Genomic DNA, 17,882 nt, shown 5'->3' with positions numbered 1-17,882 from the left:
TATCCATGCTAGAATTGTATTGATAGGAAACTCAGATACATGTGTCGATACATAGACAACACCATGTCCCAAGTAAGCCTCTAGCTGACTAGCTCGTTGATCAATAGATGGTTACGGTTTCCTGACCATGGACATTGGATGCCGCTGATAACGGGATCACATCATTAGGAGAATGATGTGATGGACAAGACCCAATCCTAAGCCTAGCACAAAGATCTTGTAGTTCGTATGCTAAAGCTTTTCTAATGCCAAGTATCATTTCCTTAGACCATGAGATTGTGCAACTCCCGGATACCGTAGGAATGCTTTGGGTGTACTACAGGTATAAAGGTTCACTACAGGTATCTCCGAAAGTGTCTGTTGGGTTGGCACGAATCGAGACTGGGATTTGTCACTCCGTGTAAACGGAGAGGTATCTCTGGGCCCACTCGGTAGGACATCATCATAATGTGCACAATGTGATCAAGGAGTTGATCATGTGATGATGTGTTACGGAACGAGTAAAGAGACTTGCTGGTAATGAGATTGAACAAGGTATCGGGATACCGACGATCGAATCTCGGGCAAGTATCGTACCGATGGACAAAGGGAATTGTATACGGGATTGATTGAATCCTTGACAACGTGGTTCATCCGATGAGATCATCGTGGATCATGTGGGAGCCAACATGGGTATCCAGATCCCGCTGTTGGTTATTGACCGGAGAGTTGTCTCGGCCATGTCTGCATGACTCCCGAACCCGTAGGGTCTACACACTTAAGGTTTGATGACGCTAGGGTTATAGGGAAGGTATGTACGTGGTCACCGAATGTTGTTCGGAGTCCCGGATGAGATCCCGGACGTCACGAGGAGTTCCGGAATGGTCCGGAGGTAAAGATTTATATATGGGAAGTCATCAAACGGTCACCGGAATAATTCGGGGGGTTACCGGTATTGTACACGGGACCACTAGAGGGGTTCCGGGGTCCACCGGGAGGGTCCACCTGCCCCGGAGGGCCCTATGGGCTGTGTGTGGAGAGGGAACAGCCCCTTAGTGGGCTGGGCGTCTCCCCCCCTAGGGCCCATGCGCCTAGGGTTTGGGGGAACCCTAAAGGGGGGGCGCCCCCTTGCCTTGGGGGGCAAGGCAACCCCCCTGGCCGCCGCCCCCTCCTCAGATTGGATCTGAGGGGGCCGGCCCCCCTCTCCCTTGCCCCTATATATATGTGGGGGGTGGGAGGGCAGCCGCACCCAAGTTCTGGCGCAGCCTTCCCCCTCTCCCAAGTCCTCCTCTTCTCCCGCGGTGCTTGGCGAAGCCCTATAGGATTGCCACGCTCCTCCTTCACCACCACGCCATCGTGCTGCTGCTGGATGGAGTCTTCCCCAACCTCTCCTTCTCCCCTTGCTGGATCCAGGCGTAGGAGACGTCACCGGGCTGCACATGTGTTGAACGCGGAGGCGCTGTGGTTCGGCGCTTAGATCGGAATCAACCGCGATCTGAATCGCTACGAGTACGACTCCTTCATCCGTGTTCTTGCAACGCTTCCGCTTAGCGATCTACAAGGGTATGTAGATGCACTATCATTCCCCTCGTTGCTAGATTACTCCATAGATTGATCTTGGTGATGCATAGAAAATTTTAAATTTCTGGTACGATCCCCAATAGGTTGCTCTCAAACTACAAAAGCCGTACACTAACTCTGAGCAGCCAACCGTTTATGGTTGTAGGGGGTGGGCTATTTATAGCCACTAGGCAACCCAACTTGATTTGTCCGAAATGACCCTGGGTCACTAAGGAACTGACACGTGTTCCAACGGTCAGATTTCAAACACACACGACAACTTTACTTGGGCTACAAGCAAAGTTGACTTATCCAACTCTAAATAAGATTTGCTCTCATAGTCTTCACTCGAAGACATAGGATTTTGGTTAAGCATCACTTTAGTCATTCTGACTGGTTTTCTTGGACCCCACTTAACAGTACGGTGGTTCCTATGACTCAACAAAGAAGAAAAATAACGATGAAACAACTAAGTCTTCGCGCTCCATAGTCTTCACGCGATGGCTTCTCTTGTCATAGTCTTCAATGTGAATGTCTTCACATACCACCTTTGACTTCAATGTCTTCATACATTTTTAGGGGTCATCTCTGGTAGGAAAACCGAATCAATGAGGGACTTCTACCTGTGTTATCCTGCTATTCTCACAAACACATTAGTCCCTCAACCAGGTTTGTCGTCAATACTCCAAAACCAACTAGGGGTGGCACTAGATGCACTTATAAGTTAGTTCCGCGGGCACCGAGCCTCTTAATGACGACATACGAACGGACGGCATGAATGCGGGCAGCTGGCGCCGGCTGGGAACGCACCGCGCGATGGCGCGAGGGACGAGGGTTTTGGTGTGCCAGGGTAGTCAGCTGCGGTCGTGGCAACGTTGGAGATGCCCTTTGCACATATGCGATCCCCGCATGTCATTGAAAAAGCAAGAAGACCTGGCATGGTCTCAGGTCTAGAGGATGCAGTTGGCCACACTACACCACTCCGCGGATGCGTCGCGGCGCCCCGTGCATCCTCGATGAGCCGGGTGTTGGGGTGTGTTTGGATTGTGGCCAAAGTGCACCTTGCCAAAATTTTGGTCATGACCAAAAGATTGGTCTTTGTTTGGATGGTTGCCATTTTTTGGCATGCCAATGAACTCTAGCCAACTCTAGTTCATTTTTCTTGCCAATGTCAGCCAAATCATGGGCAACCAATACCTCAACCAAAATTTTGGTCATGACCCAAAGATTGGTCTTTGTTTGGATGGTTGCCATTTCTTTGGCATGCCAATGAACTCTAGCCAACTCAAGTTCATTTTTCTGGCCAATGTCGGCCAAATCATGGGCAACCAATACCTCAACCAAAATTTTGGCTACCCAATGCTTTGATGGGGCAACCTTGGGCACAAACCGAACATACCGTTGGTCGTGCCACAACACTAACGCCACCCTCAGCAAACTGAAACCGACCGTGTCTAGCGATGATATAAGCGTGTCGCTCACCGCGGTCGCCGTGTCCAGCGGCGATGCTGGAGCTGCGCCCCATTGTTGGCCACAATGACCCACATGAATGGTTTTCGGTGGCGAGGAGGTCGTGGGCCAGCTCCTCCATTGGACTAGTCTACGCTACGTCTGTCGGATTTCGGGTTCCGGCAGACCCTTGAGGTTCGAATACTGGGGTGCGCACGGAGATTTCGCCTCCTACCTTCCTGCACCCCTCCGACGTGCTAGGATCTAAACTAAGGAAAGAACAACACAAGAGACACAGGGTTTATACTAGTTCGGGCCACCGTTATGGTGTAATACCCTACTCCAGTGTGTGGTGTGGTGGATTGCCTCTTGGGCTGATGATGATGAACAATACAAGGAAGTACAGCCTCGCGAGGGTCTGTTCTTGGCTGAGGCGATGAACTGCTGGGAGGAGTTCAGCCACCTTTCTCTCTCTCTCTCTCTCTCTCTCTCTCTCTCTCTCTCTCTCTCTCTGCTCTCCTTTGGCCGACCCTTCTAACGAGCCTCTTCCTTCCTACCTCTTTTTCCTCCTCCCCCAGCTATGTGGGTGGCTGGTCCTATTTATAGAGGCCCTGGTCCCCTCCCCAAATATTGAGCGGGAAGGGAGCCAACAATGGCGAGCTAATTTGAAGAGGGGCAGCAAGTATCAACTTTCCTGACAAAAGTAGTCTTCGCCTGCGCAAAGCTCTGGTGATGACGCCGTCTTGGGCTCCACGGTGACCTCCGTCTCGTAGTCCTCCTGGTCTTGTTCTTGTTGCACCGAAATGGCAACCTTTGTCTGATGCCTCGGTACTCCGCGGCTGCGCCTGCCCCCTTTGCACCAAAGAGGAAAGGAGGACGCTGCGCGGGCTGGCACCCGCCTGGCGCCCTGAGTTGTCATGGATTGCATCATGGGCACCTCGTGAGGTACCCCTCCTTGATCTCTCTGCCTCCTCGTGAGCTAGCCTGACGAGGCTGTGCCTGAGGAGGCTTCGCATCGTCCACCCCGCGAGGCTTGGCCCCTCGCGAGGGTCTTGGGTTTGTGTTGGTGAAGATGGGCCGTGTTGGGCCCCCCTTTGAGCCATGCCGCAGGCCGCAGACAGGCAAGTCTGGGGACCCCCGTTCCCAGAACGCCGACAGTAGCCCCCGGGCCCAAGGCGCACCCGGACTTGGCCGTGCAGGGAGGCGGAAGGGCAAGAGCGAAGCGCCGCGGGCCCTAACAGCCTGCGGCCTTGGGCGCCGCGTGGCGGTTGATTGGACGTGGGCGCCTCAATAACCGCGTGAGTTGATAAAGGAGTGGCATCCGCCTAGGCCCCGCTTCTTGCTTTCTCCAGTTGCTGCTCAGATCCCCTTTATTGCACCTCTCCTTCCTTCCTCCGAGATTTCCAGATCTGCTCTGACCGTGCGGCCTAGGGAGCCATGGCGCCTCGTTAGCCCCCGGCCGTAGCTTGGTACTCGTCTGCCCTGGACTCGCCGAACATGTCGAAGGCGGGCCTTGCCCGGTTGTGCCGGATGGCGACGGCGTGGGGCATCGACGGGGAGAAGGTGTTCAAGGCCGGCTCCGCCACCCCTGAGGGTCAAAGGAGCACCTTCTATCCGCTCTTCGTAAGTGCCATTGTTGCTGGCCTGGTGCCTCCCTTCTCCGAGTTCTTCTTCTTTGTCCTCTGCCATTACAAGCTTCAGGCTCTGCATCTCCATCCCAACTCCGCCCTTCTCCTGGAAATCCTTGCTTAGTATTGCGAAGCACATGTTGGGGTGCAGCCCTCAGTGGCCTTGCTGCGCCACTACTTCTACCTTCGGACCTCTCGTGGGACTGCTTCCGTGTGCACGAGCTTCGTTGCGTCCGGCGGTGCCATTGCCATCTTGAACTCTGGGAAGAGGATTGAGGGCTTCAGGAGCAAGTGGATCTTGGTGGATGCTGGGCGCATCCACCCTCGGCTGATCCTGCCCACGGAGCAGCCCACGAGCTCCAGCGACTGGGGTCGAGCGGAGCTCACGGATCCCCGCGCGAAGATGGTGCTGGAGAAGATGGACGCGGATCTGAGGCCGACCGACATGGCGGCGGCGAAGCTGACCGGTGCATCGCTGCTGAGGGAGTTCCTGGAGCACTGGCTGGCTCCGCTTCGGCAGTATTCGCTTCCAAATTGGAGGCCCCGTCCGAACCCCGCGGCCTTGGCCGCCGGAGACCTGGCTGCGGTTCTCCAATCTCTGGTTGGGGGCAATGTGGCGAGGCTGGAGGGTGCTCCTACGCCCTTGTTCCTCCACAACGACTGGGAGCGGGTGGTGAACTCCATGCCCATCTTCGACGGGGATGGGCCAGTGCCCCTGGAAGCTCCCGAGGAACCGATGGACGTGCCCTCCGGCGACTCCAGCGAAGAGGAAGAGGGAGGGGAGCGCGGAAAGGGGCCTGACTCCGAGGCGACTGATGGAGAGTCGAGGGCTCCCCTCTCCCGGCACAGGTCCTGCGTTCTCCGCCTCTCTCCGAATGATGATGACGAGGATGACGACGAAGACGACGCCGAGCAGGACGGCGGGAGCTCGCCCCCGATCCCGAAGAAGGACAGGACCGGGCTAATCTCCCCCGGGTCTCCCCCGGCCCCGGGGCGAACCACAGACGCACCTTCCGCCTCCAAGCTTCCCGAGGTTGACCCTTCCAGTCGGCTTTCAGGCTTCAAATTTGGCCGGAGGTCGCTTGAGCTCACTGGCGACGACCCGTAAGCATTCCATTCTTGTCTTTATCTCTTGCTCTGCTTCTGAGGCTTGACGTCCGCATCTTTGGATAGGTTGGCGCCTGTAGCAAAGAAGTCGAAGGGGGCTCCCGAGGTTCCATCCGTGGCGGCGCTTCTGCCCGCGAAGGAAGGTGACCGCGACGCACAGGCTTCTCCTGCCCGGTCGTCCTTGCGAGGTCTGGCTGAGCCGGCTGGGGCGAGCTCAGCCCCCACGGCCCAAGTGGCTCCCGAGGTGCTCTTGCCTGCCACCGCCACTACAGCTGTCGGGGCGCAGCAGACTCCGCCTCAGGATGCTGCGGCCGCGCTGCCGCCTTCTCCTCCTACTCCACCGGCTGCTGTCTCTCCGACTCCTTCTGCCGTTCTGGATCGTGCTGTTGCTGAGCTGGACCGACTGCGGCAGGATCTTCTTGGCGCCAACCCCCGCTTGGTGGCCGGGCATTTGGAGCTGGCTTCTGGATGGGTTCGCTCCGACGCCTCGATTCGGGCGGCGCTGGTCCAGGCCTCGACGGCATGCGACGAGGAGAAGCAGGCCGTCCTGGAGGCGAAGGCTGCCCATGATGCAGCCTTGGGGGAGGTGGTCGACATCTGCGATCGCTGCAAGGCGCTGGAGGACGAGCTGCAAGGCCTGCAGGATCGCCTCGCGGAAGAGGTCCGCCTTCGCCAAGAGCAGGAAGAAGGCGTGAAGGCTCGCGAGGCAGCCGTCGAGGGCCGGGAAGCCAAGCTCAGGAAGCGCCGCGACCGCCTAGGCGCGCTGGAGCAGGAGTTGGGGCGAGGAAGGACGAGCTGGACGACAAGGCCCTGGTTCTTGCCGAGGACCGCGCGGCCTTCACGGAGTTGGAGGCGAAGGCTCGCTCCTCGCTGAGGACGCTTTACGACAGCGGCCTGGAGCGCCCGCTGGCTGGCGCCGAGGACGGCCCCACCAAGCTGCTTCCCTTCCTGGTTCACGCTCTTGAAGATGTCGCCCTTGGCCTTGGCCCCACGGCCGAGGCCGAGGTGCGTGTCCTGTCTTCTTCAGCACTGACGCGGGTCCTCACCCACATCTACCTTCACGATCCCGGTGTCGACCTCGACAGCCTGCTGGAACCAGTGAGCGGTGAGCGTGCCGCTGCCGCTGCCGAGGCCGTGAAGGGTCGCGCGGAGGCTCTGCTGGGGAAGTTCCGGGCCTTCAGCACCAAGCCGGAGCAAGGCACTGCCGACCCCGCTGCTCCGTAAGGCGAACCCGCTCCGCGCTGCTCCCCCGCCGCCAAGTGACTCCGTCGTGGCTCCTGTCCTGCTTTTAATTCCTGCACATGTATCATGCCTCGGGGAGGCGTTTAAACTTGCATTTGGCATTGAAATAACAGTGTAGACTGTAATATTTGCTTTTGAATTCTTTGAAATTAGCGCTTTCCCTTCCTACTTGCTTACGTTCTACGCCGGCAGAGCCCGGCCCCGCGCGTACCTCACCCAGCAATAGTCCCGACCGGAAACCAAGACGGGACCAAGGAGTGAGGGGCTACGTGACAAGTTAGGCTCCTGAGTCGCGATGCTCAGGAGTCCCCCTTGGCGCACGAACAGCAAGTAGGGAGGTGTGATGCGGGTGGATCTACCGTTCTGCGTCTGCAGGGCCCGGCCGCGCGCGTGCCTCACCCAGCGATGGTCCCGACCGGAAACCAGGACGGGGCCACGGAGTGAGGGGCTACGTGACCAGTTAGGCTCCTGAGTCGCGATGCTCAGGACTCCCCCTTGACGCTCAAACGGCCTTCGTACCTTGGCTCCGCTCGAGGAGAGACGTGCGACGAACCAGGCCCGGGGGGGACCTGGCCGGGCGGCGTGCGTCTGGGTGTGACCCAGGCGTAGCCCCCATGCCCAGCCCCCTCGCGCGGCACTCCCGAGGGGAGGCATTACGATGAGGCTAGACACTGAGCTCTAGGCTCCCTGAGGTTGATGCGGCCCGAGGGCCACCCTCAGTTGTTTATCACCAGCCCGGAGCATAGTGCTACCGTATGTGTACGGGCATAGCCGCTCCTCGGCAGTGTCGTCAGCCAGCGCGGAGCATGGTGCTTCCACTGGTACGTGGGAGGGGGCCCCCTCCGGGAGGAGCCCCCGGGGCATGTACAGCCCCGCCCTGACACGTGGCTGGCACGGTAGGGCCTGGCGAGGTGTATCTGGGCACCCGTGAGCCAGCGCGGGACTCACGGGGCCCTACCTCTAGGCGGGTTGCGCCTGGCACTGGGCCTTATCTTGTAATGTGTCCCTGCAAATTTGGTTAGATGTCGGCACTCTACGTCCTCGGGTCCCGGCCCTCGAGCTGGTCTCAGCCGTCGCTGATATGCCAGGTCGCGATGCCATGGACAAGGCCAGAGGGTGAGGGCTGGAGAGCCAGTAAGAGCCCTGAGTCGTGATGCTCAGGTGCCCCCCTTTAACGTGCAAGTGGTCGGCATGGAAGAGAAGAGGTGCCGTGGACCGGCGTCAAATAATCAAGCATGGTGGGCCTAACGCATGATCGGAAATAAACGCAAACGGGATACATGCCACTAGGCCTGGCCCGAGCGACTTGGGGATCATGCAGCCTGAGGGGCGCCCCCAACAAGGTAAGCTAACAACATGGAACAAAGGGATACACGCCGCAGGGACGGACCCACACGGCCTGGGAATAATGCAGCCCTGGGGGCACTCCCAGCTGGAAGTAAAACTCGAAAGATGTCACCTGATGATGTTGAGGACGAAGGGGTGTTGGTGTAGCAGGCTCGGGGGGCTGCGGGAGTCGATCCTCACGAGCCCCCAGGCCCAGGGGCCTCGGGAGGCTCCGGAGGCGCTGGCGGCTCCTCGCGGGCCATCTCCATCTCTGCCAGGGCTGCGAAACGCCTGGCCTCTCGTACCTCCGTGATGCCCCTCATGAGGCACTGGTACGCGTCAGCCGCATTCGGCAAGACGTAAGGCATGCAAACGTAGTTGTGGGGTGGACCTCTGTAGCGCCCCACTCGCCAGGGCCAGAGGCGCTCCAGAGAGACGACTCGGTTGAGCCCTGGTATGTCGATGCAGACGCGCAGCCCACCATCCTCGCCTGAATGGGGGGCCACGGCTGGTAGGCGGCGGGCGCCTCTCATGACTCTTGACTCCTGCCAGCTCCTGAATGGCCTTGCTGACGAACTCCTGTGGGTCTGGATCTCCTTGCCTTGCTCCTTCTTGAGGGAAACATGCTTCAAAACACGCCTCCATGTGGTGCCCAAGCGCCTCCCACGTGACCCTAGCTAGGTCGGTGGCCCTCCAGGGGAGAGCCCCCGAGCCCTGCTTGGCGAGGGCCCCGGGCGCGCTTTCCTATGCGATGGAGGGAGGCTCCCCCTGGGCAGGCGCGGGCCCAGAGGGGCCTGCCTCCTAAGCAGTCAAGCCAGACGATGTCTTCTTCTTCTTGGGGGTGGTCTCGGGAAGCCTCCTACTTCCGTGATCCGGGTCTTCCAGTGATGCGGCCTGAAAGGCTCGCTCCATGGAACACACCGCGTCCTTCTCTTCACAGGGCACCGTGATGACTCCGCCACTTCCTGGCATCTTGAGGATGTTGTAGCTGTGGTGAGTTACGGCCATGAACTTGGCCAGCGCTGGGTACCCAAGGATGGCGTTGTACGGCAGGCGAATGTGAGCGACGTCGAAGTCGATGAGCTTGGTGCGGTAGTTGTCGCGTGCCCCGAAGGTGACAGGGAGGCGGACCTGCCCAATCGGGACCGTGGAGCCGTCAGTGATACCGGAGAAGGGCTTGGTTGGCTGAAGCTGGCTGTGGGGCACTTGGAGGTTGTTGAACATCTACACGGACAGGACGTTGAGCCCTGCCCCGCCATCGATGAGGGTCTTCGTGACCACCACGTTGCTGATGATTGGGGAACAAAGCATCGGGAGGACTCTGGCGGTTGCCGCACACTTGAGCTGGTCTGCTGAGCTGAACGTGATGGCGCATGCTGACCACCTGAGAGGGCATGTGGCTTCGAGTCTGGGGAGTACTGCGTTCACTTCGCGGGCGAACTGCTTGAAGATGCGCTGAGAGGCTGGGGCTTGTGCTCCGCCCAAGATGCAGGCGATCGTGCGCGGCTCCTAAAAGCCCCCAGCCTCCTCGTCCTGATGGTGGTCATTGTTTCTCCTTGGCTGCGGCGGCAGCGGTGGGAGGCCTGCGTTGCCTAGCGGGCGATCCTCACGAGGCTGATCCCTCCAGTCTCCCTTGCAAGGCTGATCCCTCCATCCTCTCTCGCGAGGCGGGTCTTGCCAGCGATCCTCGCGAGGTTGGTCGCGCCACCCTTAGCGCGGCCCGCGGTCTTCTCAACATCCTGCGTTTCTTCCTCCTCCTCGACCGTAGCCCCGGTCACCGCGGTCGAGGCGACGGCCGATCCTTCCTTCACGCACGGCTCAGAGTTCTTGGCATCCGTTGGTGTTGTGGGTGTGGAGGTTGTGGTACACGCAGTACCGGCTGCCCTTGGGAGGTTCGGGCTGATCTCTGCCCCGCTTGGTGTCTGGTTCTGCCGTGAGCACTGCAGCCCCCTTACACTTCACAACCTTGGCCTTGAGCTTCTTCTCTTCTGGGTCTGCGGCAGGCAGCTCGAGGAGGGAGAGACGCCCCTCCTCAGCCCTGGCGCACTTGTTTTCCAAGTTGAACAGCTCCAAGGAAGTGCACAGGTCTTCACGCATCGCCAGCTCCTCCTTCATCTTGACGTTGTGCACTCCGTCGGAGAAAGCTGAGATGATGGCCTCCTCAGTCACCTTGGGGATCTTGAGGCATGCGTTGTTGAAGCGCTGGATGTACTTCAGCAAGGTCTCCCCGGGTTGTTGCTTGATGCGGCGCATGTCGCTCATGGCGGGTGGCCGGTCGCGAGTACCTTGGAAGTTGGCGATGAAGCGGGTGCGCATCTCTTCCCAGGAGGAGATTGTGCCTGGAGCCAGGTTCAGGAGCCAGGTGCGGGCCCCGTCCTTGAGCGCCATGGGAAACCAGTTCGCCATGACCTTCTCGTCTCCGTTGGCAGCTTCGATGCCCAGCTCGTAGAGCTGGAGGAACTCCGCAGGGTCGGTCGTGCCGTCGTAGCGAGGAGGTAGGTCTGGTTTGAACTTGCCGGGCACGCGACGCTGCGTAGTTCGGTGGTGTAGGCGTGGCAGCCTGCTGTGGCCACGGGAGGCCTTAGGTGATGGAGAGCCTGGTCTTGCATGTCCCCACGCGCTGGAGCAGGGGATGGTCGCGACGTGCTGGAGCAGGGAGCGCCCAAGCGGCTTCTGGCGGGCGAGGGACTTCTTGGCAGCTCTGTTCTTGCTGCGCTGGAAACTGACGGAGCGGGTTCCGCCCTGGGGCCATGCGCCTTGGAGCCATGGCGTCTTCTTGAGAAGGAGGCAGCCGGGGCGCCGCCGGAGCCTCTTCGCCCGCACGGGGCGGGGTGCGGTGCAGCGGAACGGACGGCGCGGAAGAGCCCCCTGCAGCGCGGACGAGCTCGGCGACGCGGTCGAGCCATTCTTCGTAGACGTCGTCGATGGGACGGTAGCGCAGGAGCTCGTTTGCCGCGACGTGTGCAGCCCGAGCGTCCATGGGCGCGCGGAGCGCGCAGGGCGAAGATCCAGCTAGGGCGAGCGAGGGAGTTGCGGTGCGGCCGTCTTGCCGCACGGACGGATGCTGGGACGATGCTTGCCGCTCGTCCCCTGCCGGGCCGGTGGCGGCGTTGACGGAGGTGACGGGGAACGGCGTGGATGCCCGCCGACAGGGGCCGTCTGGGCGACGCGGGAAGCAAGTGCGGCCCGGCGCTCGGCGCGGGCCCGACGAGCGTCAGACATGGGTGTGACGGTCGGAGGAGAACGGGGCGGTGGAAGACGAATTCCGGCGCACCCCTACCTGGCGCGCCAAATGTCGGATTTCGGGTTTCGGCAGACCCTTGAGGTTCGAACACTGGGGTGTGCGTGGAGATTTCGCCTCCTACCTTCCTGCACCCCTCCGCCGTGCTAGGATCTAAACTAAGGAAAGAACAACACAAGAGACACAGGATTTATACTGGTTCGGGCCACCGTTGTGGTGTAATACCCTACTCCAGTGTGTGGTGTGGTGGATTGCCTCTTGGGCTGATGATGATGAACAATACAAGGAAGAACAGCCTCGCGAGGGTCTGTTCTTGGCTGAGGCGATGAACTGCTGGGAGGATTTCAGCCACCTTTCTCTCTCTCTCTCTCTCTCTCTCTCTCTCTCTCTCTCTTTGCTCTCCTTTGGCCGACCCTTCTAACAAGCCTCTTCCTTCCTACCTCTTTTTCGTCCTCCCCCAGCTATGTGGGTGGCTGGTCCTATTTATAGAGGCCCTGGTCCTCTCCCCAAATATTGAGCGGGAAGGGAGCCAACAATGGCGGGCTAATTTGAAGGGGGACAGCAAGTATCAGCTATCCTGACAAAAGTAGTCTTCGCCTGCGCAAAGCTCTGGTGATGACGCCGTCTTGGGCTCCACGGTGACCTCCGTCTCGTAGTCCTCCTAGTCTTGGTCTCGTTGCACCGAAATGGCAACCTTTGCCTGATGCCTCGGTATTCCGCGGCTGCGCTTGCCCCCTTTGCACCAAAGAGGAAAGGAGGACGCTGCGCGGGCTGGCACCCGCCTGGCGCCCTGAGTTGTCATGGCTTGCGTCATGGGCACCTCGTGAGGTACCCCGCCTTGATCTCTCCGCCTCCTCCTGAGCCAGCCTGACGAGGCCGTGCCTGAGGAGGCTTCGCGTCGTCCGCCCCGCGAAGCTTGGCCCGTCGTGGGTGTCTTGGGTTTGTGTTGGTGAAGATGGGCCGTGCTGGGCCCCCCTTTGAGCCACGCCGCAGACCGCAGGCAGGCAAGTCTGGGGACCCCCGTTCCTAGAACGCCGACAATGTCGTCCCGACGGGTGTGCCCCACATGTCTGTTTCCCTGTTTTCCCGGCCATATTCGAGCGTCAGTGCTCCGCGTTGCGCATTAGGCCTTTCACTATGTAGGCCAAGCGAGACAACTTATTGTTTATTTGAGCCATTCAAGTATAATCATGTGGCGTTTGCTTATTTCTCATTCCTCTCCAACCCTCTTCTCCATCGATCATGTCGCCCTCCAGTCGAGTCCATCCTCCCGCATGCCTCATTTGAGCATCCCGCCGAGTATCATTCGCATGTACCCACTCTAGTCCTCTTTCAATAGATCTCCGGACCCTGAGATGAAATCAAGAGGGAACGAGTGGGGGCACGTGATACCTAAGGCGGATTCAAAATTTTGAACCAATGATCATAGCATCCGCAAATCATATATAAAGGGTATTCAATGTTTGTTTCGTTTTTGAACTTACAATATACTCCCTCCTATCCTTTCTAGTTTACATATAAGTTTTATGTGTAGTCAAAGTATATCTACTTTGATCAAAAATGTATCAACATTCAACAACGCCCAATCAATATTGTTAGATTCGTACGTACTCCTAGATTTGTACTCGAGATGGTTTCCAATTTGACTATTGACAAGATTAATAGTACATGAGATTAAAATTCGGAATGACAAAAAATTTAAAATTGTAAATAGTTTTTATAATGAACACAATTTTGGAATTCATAACATGAATTACCTAATATAATTGGCAACGTGAAAAATCTTCCAAATTATGAACAATTTTTTTTGAAAATTCCATAGATTTTAAGACAAAGATAGATCAAAAAATTTGAACGGAACATTTCCGGAAATTCACATAAATTTCTTAAAACACGAACCTTTACAAAAAGTATGATTATTTTTTAAGTTGTGAACTATTTTTGAAAATGGGAATATGTTTTGAAAATTCGGAAGAATTTTGAAAAATGTGTTTCTTCAATGCAAACATTATTTTCAATGTTTGCACATATCGCTAAAACAAAATAATTTTCGAATTTGGAACATTTGTCAAATGATTTTTTTTAAATCTTGTTTCTTAAATAAGAACATTTTTTAGAAACGCACCTTGCTTTATTAGTAGGTATAGATAATGTGAAAATTATATCATTGGAAACTCCTTTCACATACGAATTTGACCGTATGCTTTGTGTAAGTTGCATATCATATATTATTACTCTAACATTTGGTCAAAGTTAGCCTCGAAAAACGCATTAGACCCTGTATGCTTTGTGTAAGTTGCATGTCATATATTATTACTCTAACATTTGTGTAAGTTGCATGTGTCATATATTATTACTCTAACATTTGTTCAAACTAGTATAGTGGAAGTGGATCCTCTGACGTAGGTATCCCTGCCTTACCCTCCCTTTCGGCCACTTACTGGCGGACCCGATGCTTGCTAGGCCTCGCATGTCAGTTACTCAATGGGTTCGGCCACGTCAGGGGATCATCATCCGTAGTATACTCCCTCTATTTTATTTACTCCGCATAAAACGAAGGGAGTGGTGGTATAATAAATGACGCGGGCGGGGGAGGGGGAGGGACGTCGGTTTGCTCTCAACTACGGTACCACAAGCGAGCGAAAACGCAAGACGAAGCGCATTCCATTTGGTGAGCGGCGTGGAGGGTCCAGTGTGCCGGGCTGCAACGCGAACGCGACAAGAGCTATGTACAGTCAAAACTGATTGACCGGTCGTCACTGGAACCACTATTCACACCAGAACCTTCGCTCCTCGGCCTACGCCAGCCACTGCCCTAAAACCACACCAAATCTCCAGCCCATTCCCCCACCTTTCGATCCCCTAGCCCGCATCAAGCATCCCATCATTCGCCGGAAAGACATGGTGCGCCGCAAGATCACTTACTACAAGATGCTGACGTTGGAGCGCCGCGCAGAAATCGCGGCGGCGATCGGCGCCACAGACCTCCGTTCCCAAGCTCACTTTGCGGCGGGCCAATCCCCGAGTTCTCTGGAGCCAAGCTACGAGGAGGAGGAAGCCGATCCAGTCCTCGCCCAATCACTCTAGTAAGTCTTCAAGGCAGACTTCCAAACCTTCACAGACTTTGTTCACCGGCGATCCGCAATGACTCTTGGATGCTCAGAACGTGACGCCTAACCGGCTGGAGGATTCACAGTCCTCAAGTGTAATAAGCCTTCAGATCACATAGGCAGGAAGACTTAAGTGATGCCTAACACTCTTTGGCTCTGGGTGTTTAGGGCTTTATCCTCGCAAGGAATTCTCTCTCAAAGGCTTCGAGGTGGGTTGTGTTGGAGATATGCCCTAGAGGCAATAATAAATTAGTTATTATTATATTATATTTCATTGTTCATGATAATCGTTTATTATCCATGCTAGAATTGTATTGATAGGAAACCCAAATACATGTGTGGATACATACACAACACCATGTCCCTAGTAAGCCTCTAGTTGACTAGCTCGTTGATCAATAGATGGTTAAGGTTTCCTGACCATGGACATTGGATGTCGTTGATAACGGGATCACATCATTAGGAGAATGATGTGATGGACAAGACCCAATCCTAAGCCTAGCACAAAGATCGTGTAGTTCGTATGCTAAAGCTTTTCTAATGTCAAGTATCATTTCCTTACACCATGAGATTGTGCAACTCCCGGATACCGTAGGAATGCTTTGGGTGTACCAAACGTCACAACATAAATGGGTGGCTATAAAGGTTCACTACAGGTATCTCCGAAAGTGTCTGTTGGGTTGGCACGAATCGAGACTGGGATTTGTCACTCCGTGTAAACGGAGAGGTATCTCCGGGCCCACTCGGTAGGACATCATCATAATGTGCATAGTGTGATCAAGGAGTTGATCACGGGATGATGTGTTATGGAATGAGTAAAGAGACTTGCCGGTAACGAGATTGAACAAGGTATCAGGATACCGATGATCGAATCTCGTGCAAGTATTGTACCGATGGACAAAGGGAATTGTATACGGGATTGATTGAATCCTTGACATCGTGGTTCATCCGATGAGATCATCGTGGATCATGTGGGAGCCAACATGGGTATCCAGATCCTGCTGTTGGTTATTGACCGGAGAGTTGTCTCGGCCATGTCTGCATGACTCCCAAACCCGTAGGGTCTACACACTTAAGGTTCGATGATGCTAGGGTTATAGGGAAAGTATGTACGTGGTCACCGAATGTTGTTCAGAGTCCCGGATGAGATCCCGGACGTCACGAGGAGTTTCGTAATGGTCCGAAGGTAAAGATTTATATATGGGAAGTCATCATACGGTCACCGGAATAATTCGGGGGGTTACCGGTATTGTACCGGGACCACTGGAGGGGTTCCGGGGGTCCACCGGGAGGGTCCACCTACCCCGGAGGGCCCTATGGGCTGTGTGTGGAGAGGGAACAGGCCCTTAGTGGGCTAGGCGCCTCCCCCCCTAGGGCCCATGTGCCTAGGGTTTGGGGGAACCCTAAAGGGGGGGCGACCCCCTTGCCTTGGGGGGCAAGGCAACCCCCCTGGCCGCCGCCCCCTCCGCAGATTGGATCTGAGGGGGCCGGCCCCCCTCTCCCTTGCCCCTATATATATGTGGGGGGTGGGAGGGCAGTCGCACCCAAGTTCTAGCGCAGCCCTCCCCCTCTCCCAAGTCCTCCTCTTCTCCCGCGGTGCTTGGCGAAGCCCTGCAGGATCGCCACGCTCCTCCTTCACCACCACGCCGTCGTGCTGCTGCTGGATGGAGGCTTCCCCAACCTCTCCTTCTCCCCTTGCTAGATCCAGGCGTAGGAGACTTCACCGGGCTGCATGTGTGTTTAACGCAGAGGCGCCGTGGTTCGGCGCTTAGATCGGAATCAACCGCGATCTGAATCGCTACGAGTACGACTCCTTCATCCGCGTTCTTGCAACGCTTCCGCTTAGCGATCTACAAGGGTATGTAGATGCACTCTCCTTCCCCTCGTTGCTAGATTACTCCATAGATTGATCTTGGTGATGCGTAGAAAATTTTAAATTTCTATTGTGATCCCCAACAGTGGCGTCATGAGCCAGGTCTATGCGTAGTTTCTATGCACGAGTAGAACACAAGTTGTTGTGGGCGTCGATTTTGTCAATTTACTTGCCGTTACTAGTCTTATCTTGATTCGGCGGCATCGTGGGATGAAGCGGCCCGGACCGACCTTACACGTACGCTTACGTGAGATTGGTTCCACCGACTGACATGCACTAGTTGCATAAGGTGGCTAGCGGGTGTCTGTCTCTCCCACTTTAGTCGGATCGGATTCGATGAAAAGGGTCCTTATGAAGGGTAAATAGAAATTGGCATATCACATTGTGGTTTTGCCGTAGGTAAGAAACGTTCTGCTAGAAACCTATAGCAGCCACGTAAAAACTTGCAACAACAATTAGAGGACGTCTAACTTGTTTTTGCAGCATGTGCCGTGTGATGTGATATGGCCAAAAGGATGTGATGAATGATAAATGTGATGTACGAGATTGATCATGTTCTTGTAATAGGAATCACGACTTGCATGTCGATGAGTATGACAACCGGCAGGAGCCATAGGAGTTGTCTTAATTTATTTATGACCTGCGTGTCAAGATAAGCGTCATGTAATTACTTTACTTTATTGCTAAAGCGTTAGCCATAGTAGTAGAAGTAATATATGACGAGGCAACTTCAAGAAGACAAGATGATGGAGATCATGGTGTCATGCCGGTGACAACGATGATCATGGAGCCCCGAAGATGGAGATCAAAAGGAGCAAAATGATATTGGCCATATCATGTCACTATTTGATTGCATGTGATGTTTATCATGTTTTACATCTTATTTGCTTAGAACGACGGTAGCTTTAATAAGATGATCCCTCACTAAAATTTCAAGAAAAGTGTTCCCCCTAACTGTGCACCGTTGCGAAGGTTCGTTGTTTCGAAGCATCACGTGATGATTGGGTGTGATAGATTCTAACGTTCGAATACAACGGGTGTTGACGAGCCTAGCATGTACAGAACTGGCCTCGGAACACATGCGAAACACTTAGGTTGACTTGGCGAGCCTAGCATGTACAGACATGGCCTCGGAACACGGAAGACCGAAATGTCGAACATGAGTCGTATAGAAGATACAATCAACATGAGATGTTCACCGTTGATGACTAGTCCGTCTCACGTGATGATCAGACACGGCCTAGTCGATTCGGATCATGTATCACTTAGATGACTAGAGGGATGTCTATCTGAGTGGGACTTCATTAAATAATTTGATTAGATGAACTTAATTATCATGAACATAGTCTAAATTGTCTTTGCAAATA

Source organism: Triticum dicoccoides, chromosome 7A (genome assembly GCF_002162155.2).
Source record: "Triticum dicoccoides isolate Atlit2015 ecotype Zavitan chromosome 7A, WEW_v2.0, whole genome shotgun sequence".
NCBI classification, from domain to species: domain Eukaryota; kingdom Viridiplantae; phylum Streptophyta; class Magnoliopsida; order Poales; family Poaceae; genus Triticum; species Triticum dicoccoides.
This window is presented reverse-complemented; position numbering follows the sequence as displayed.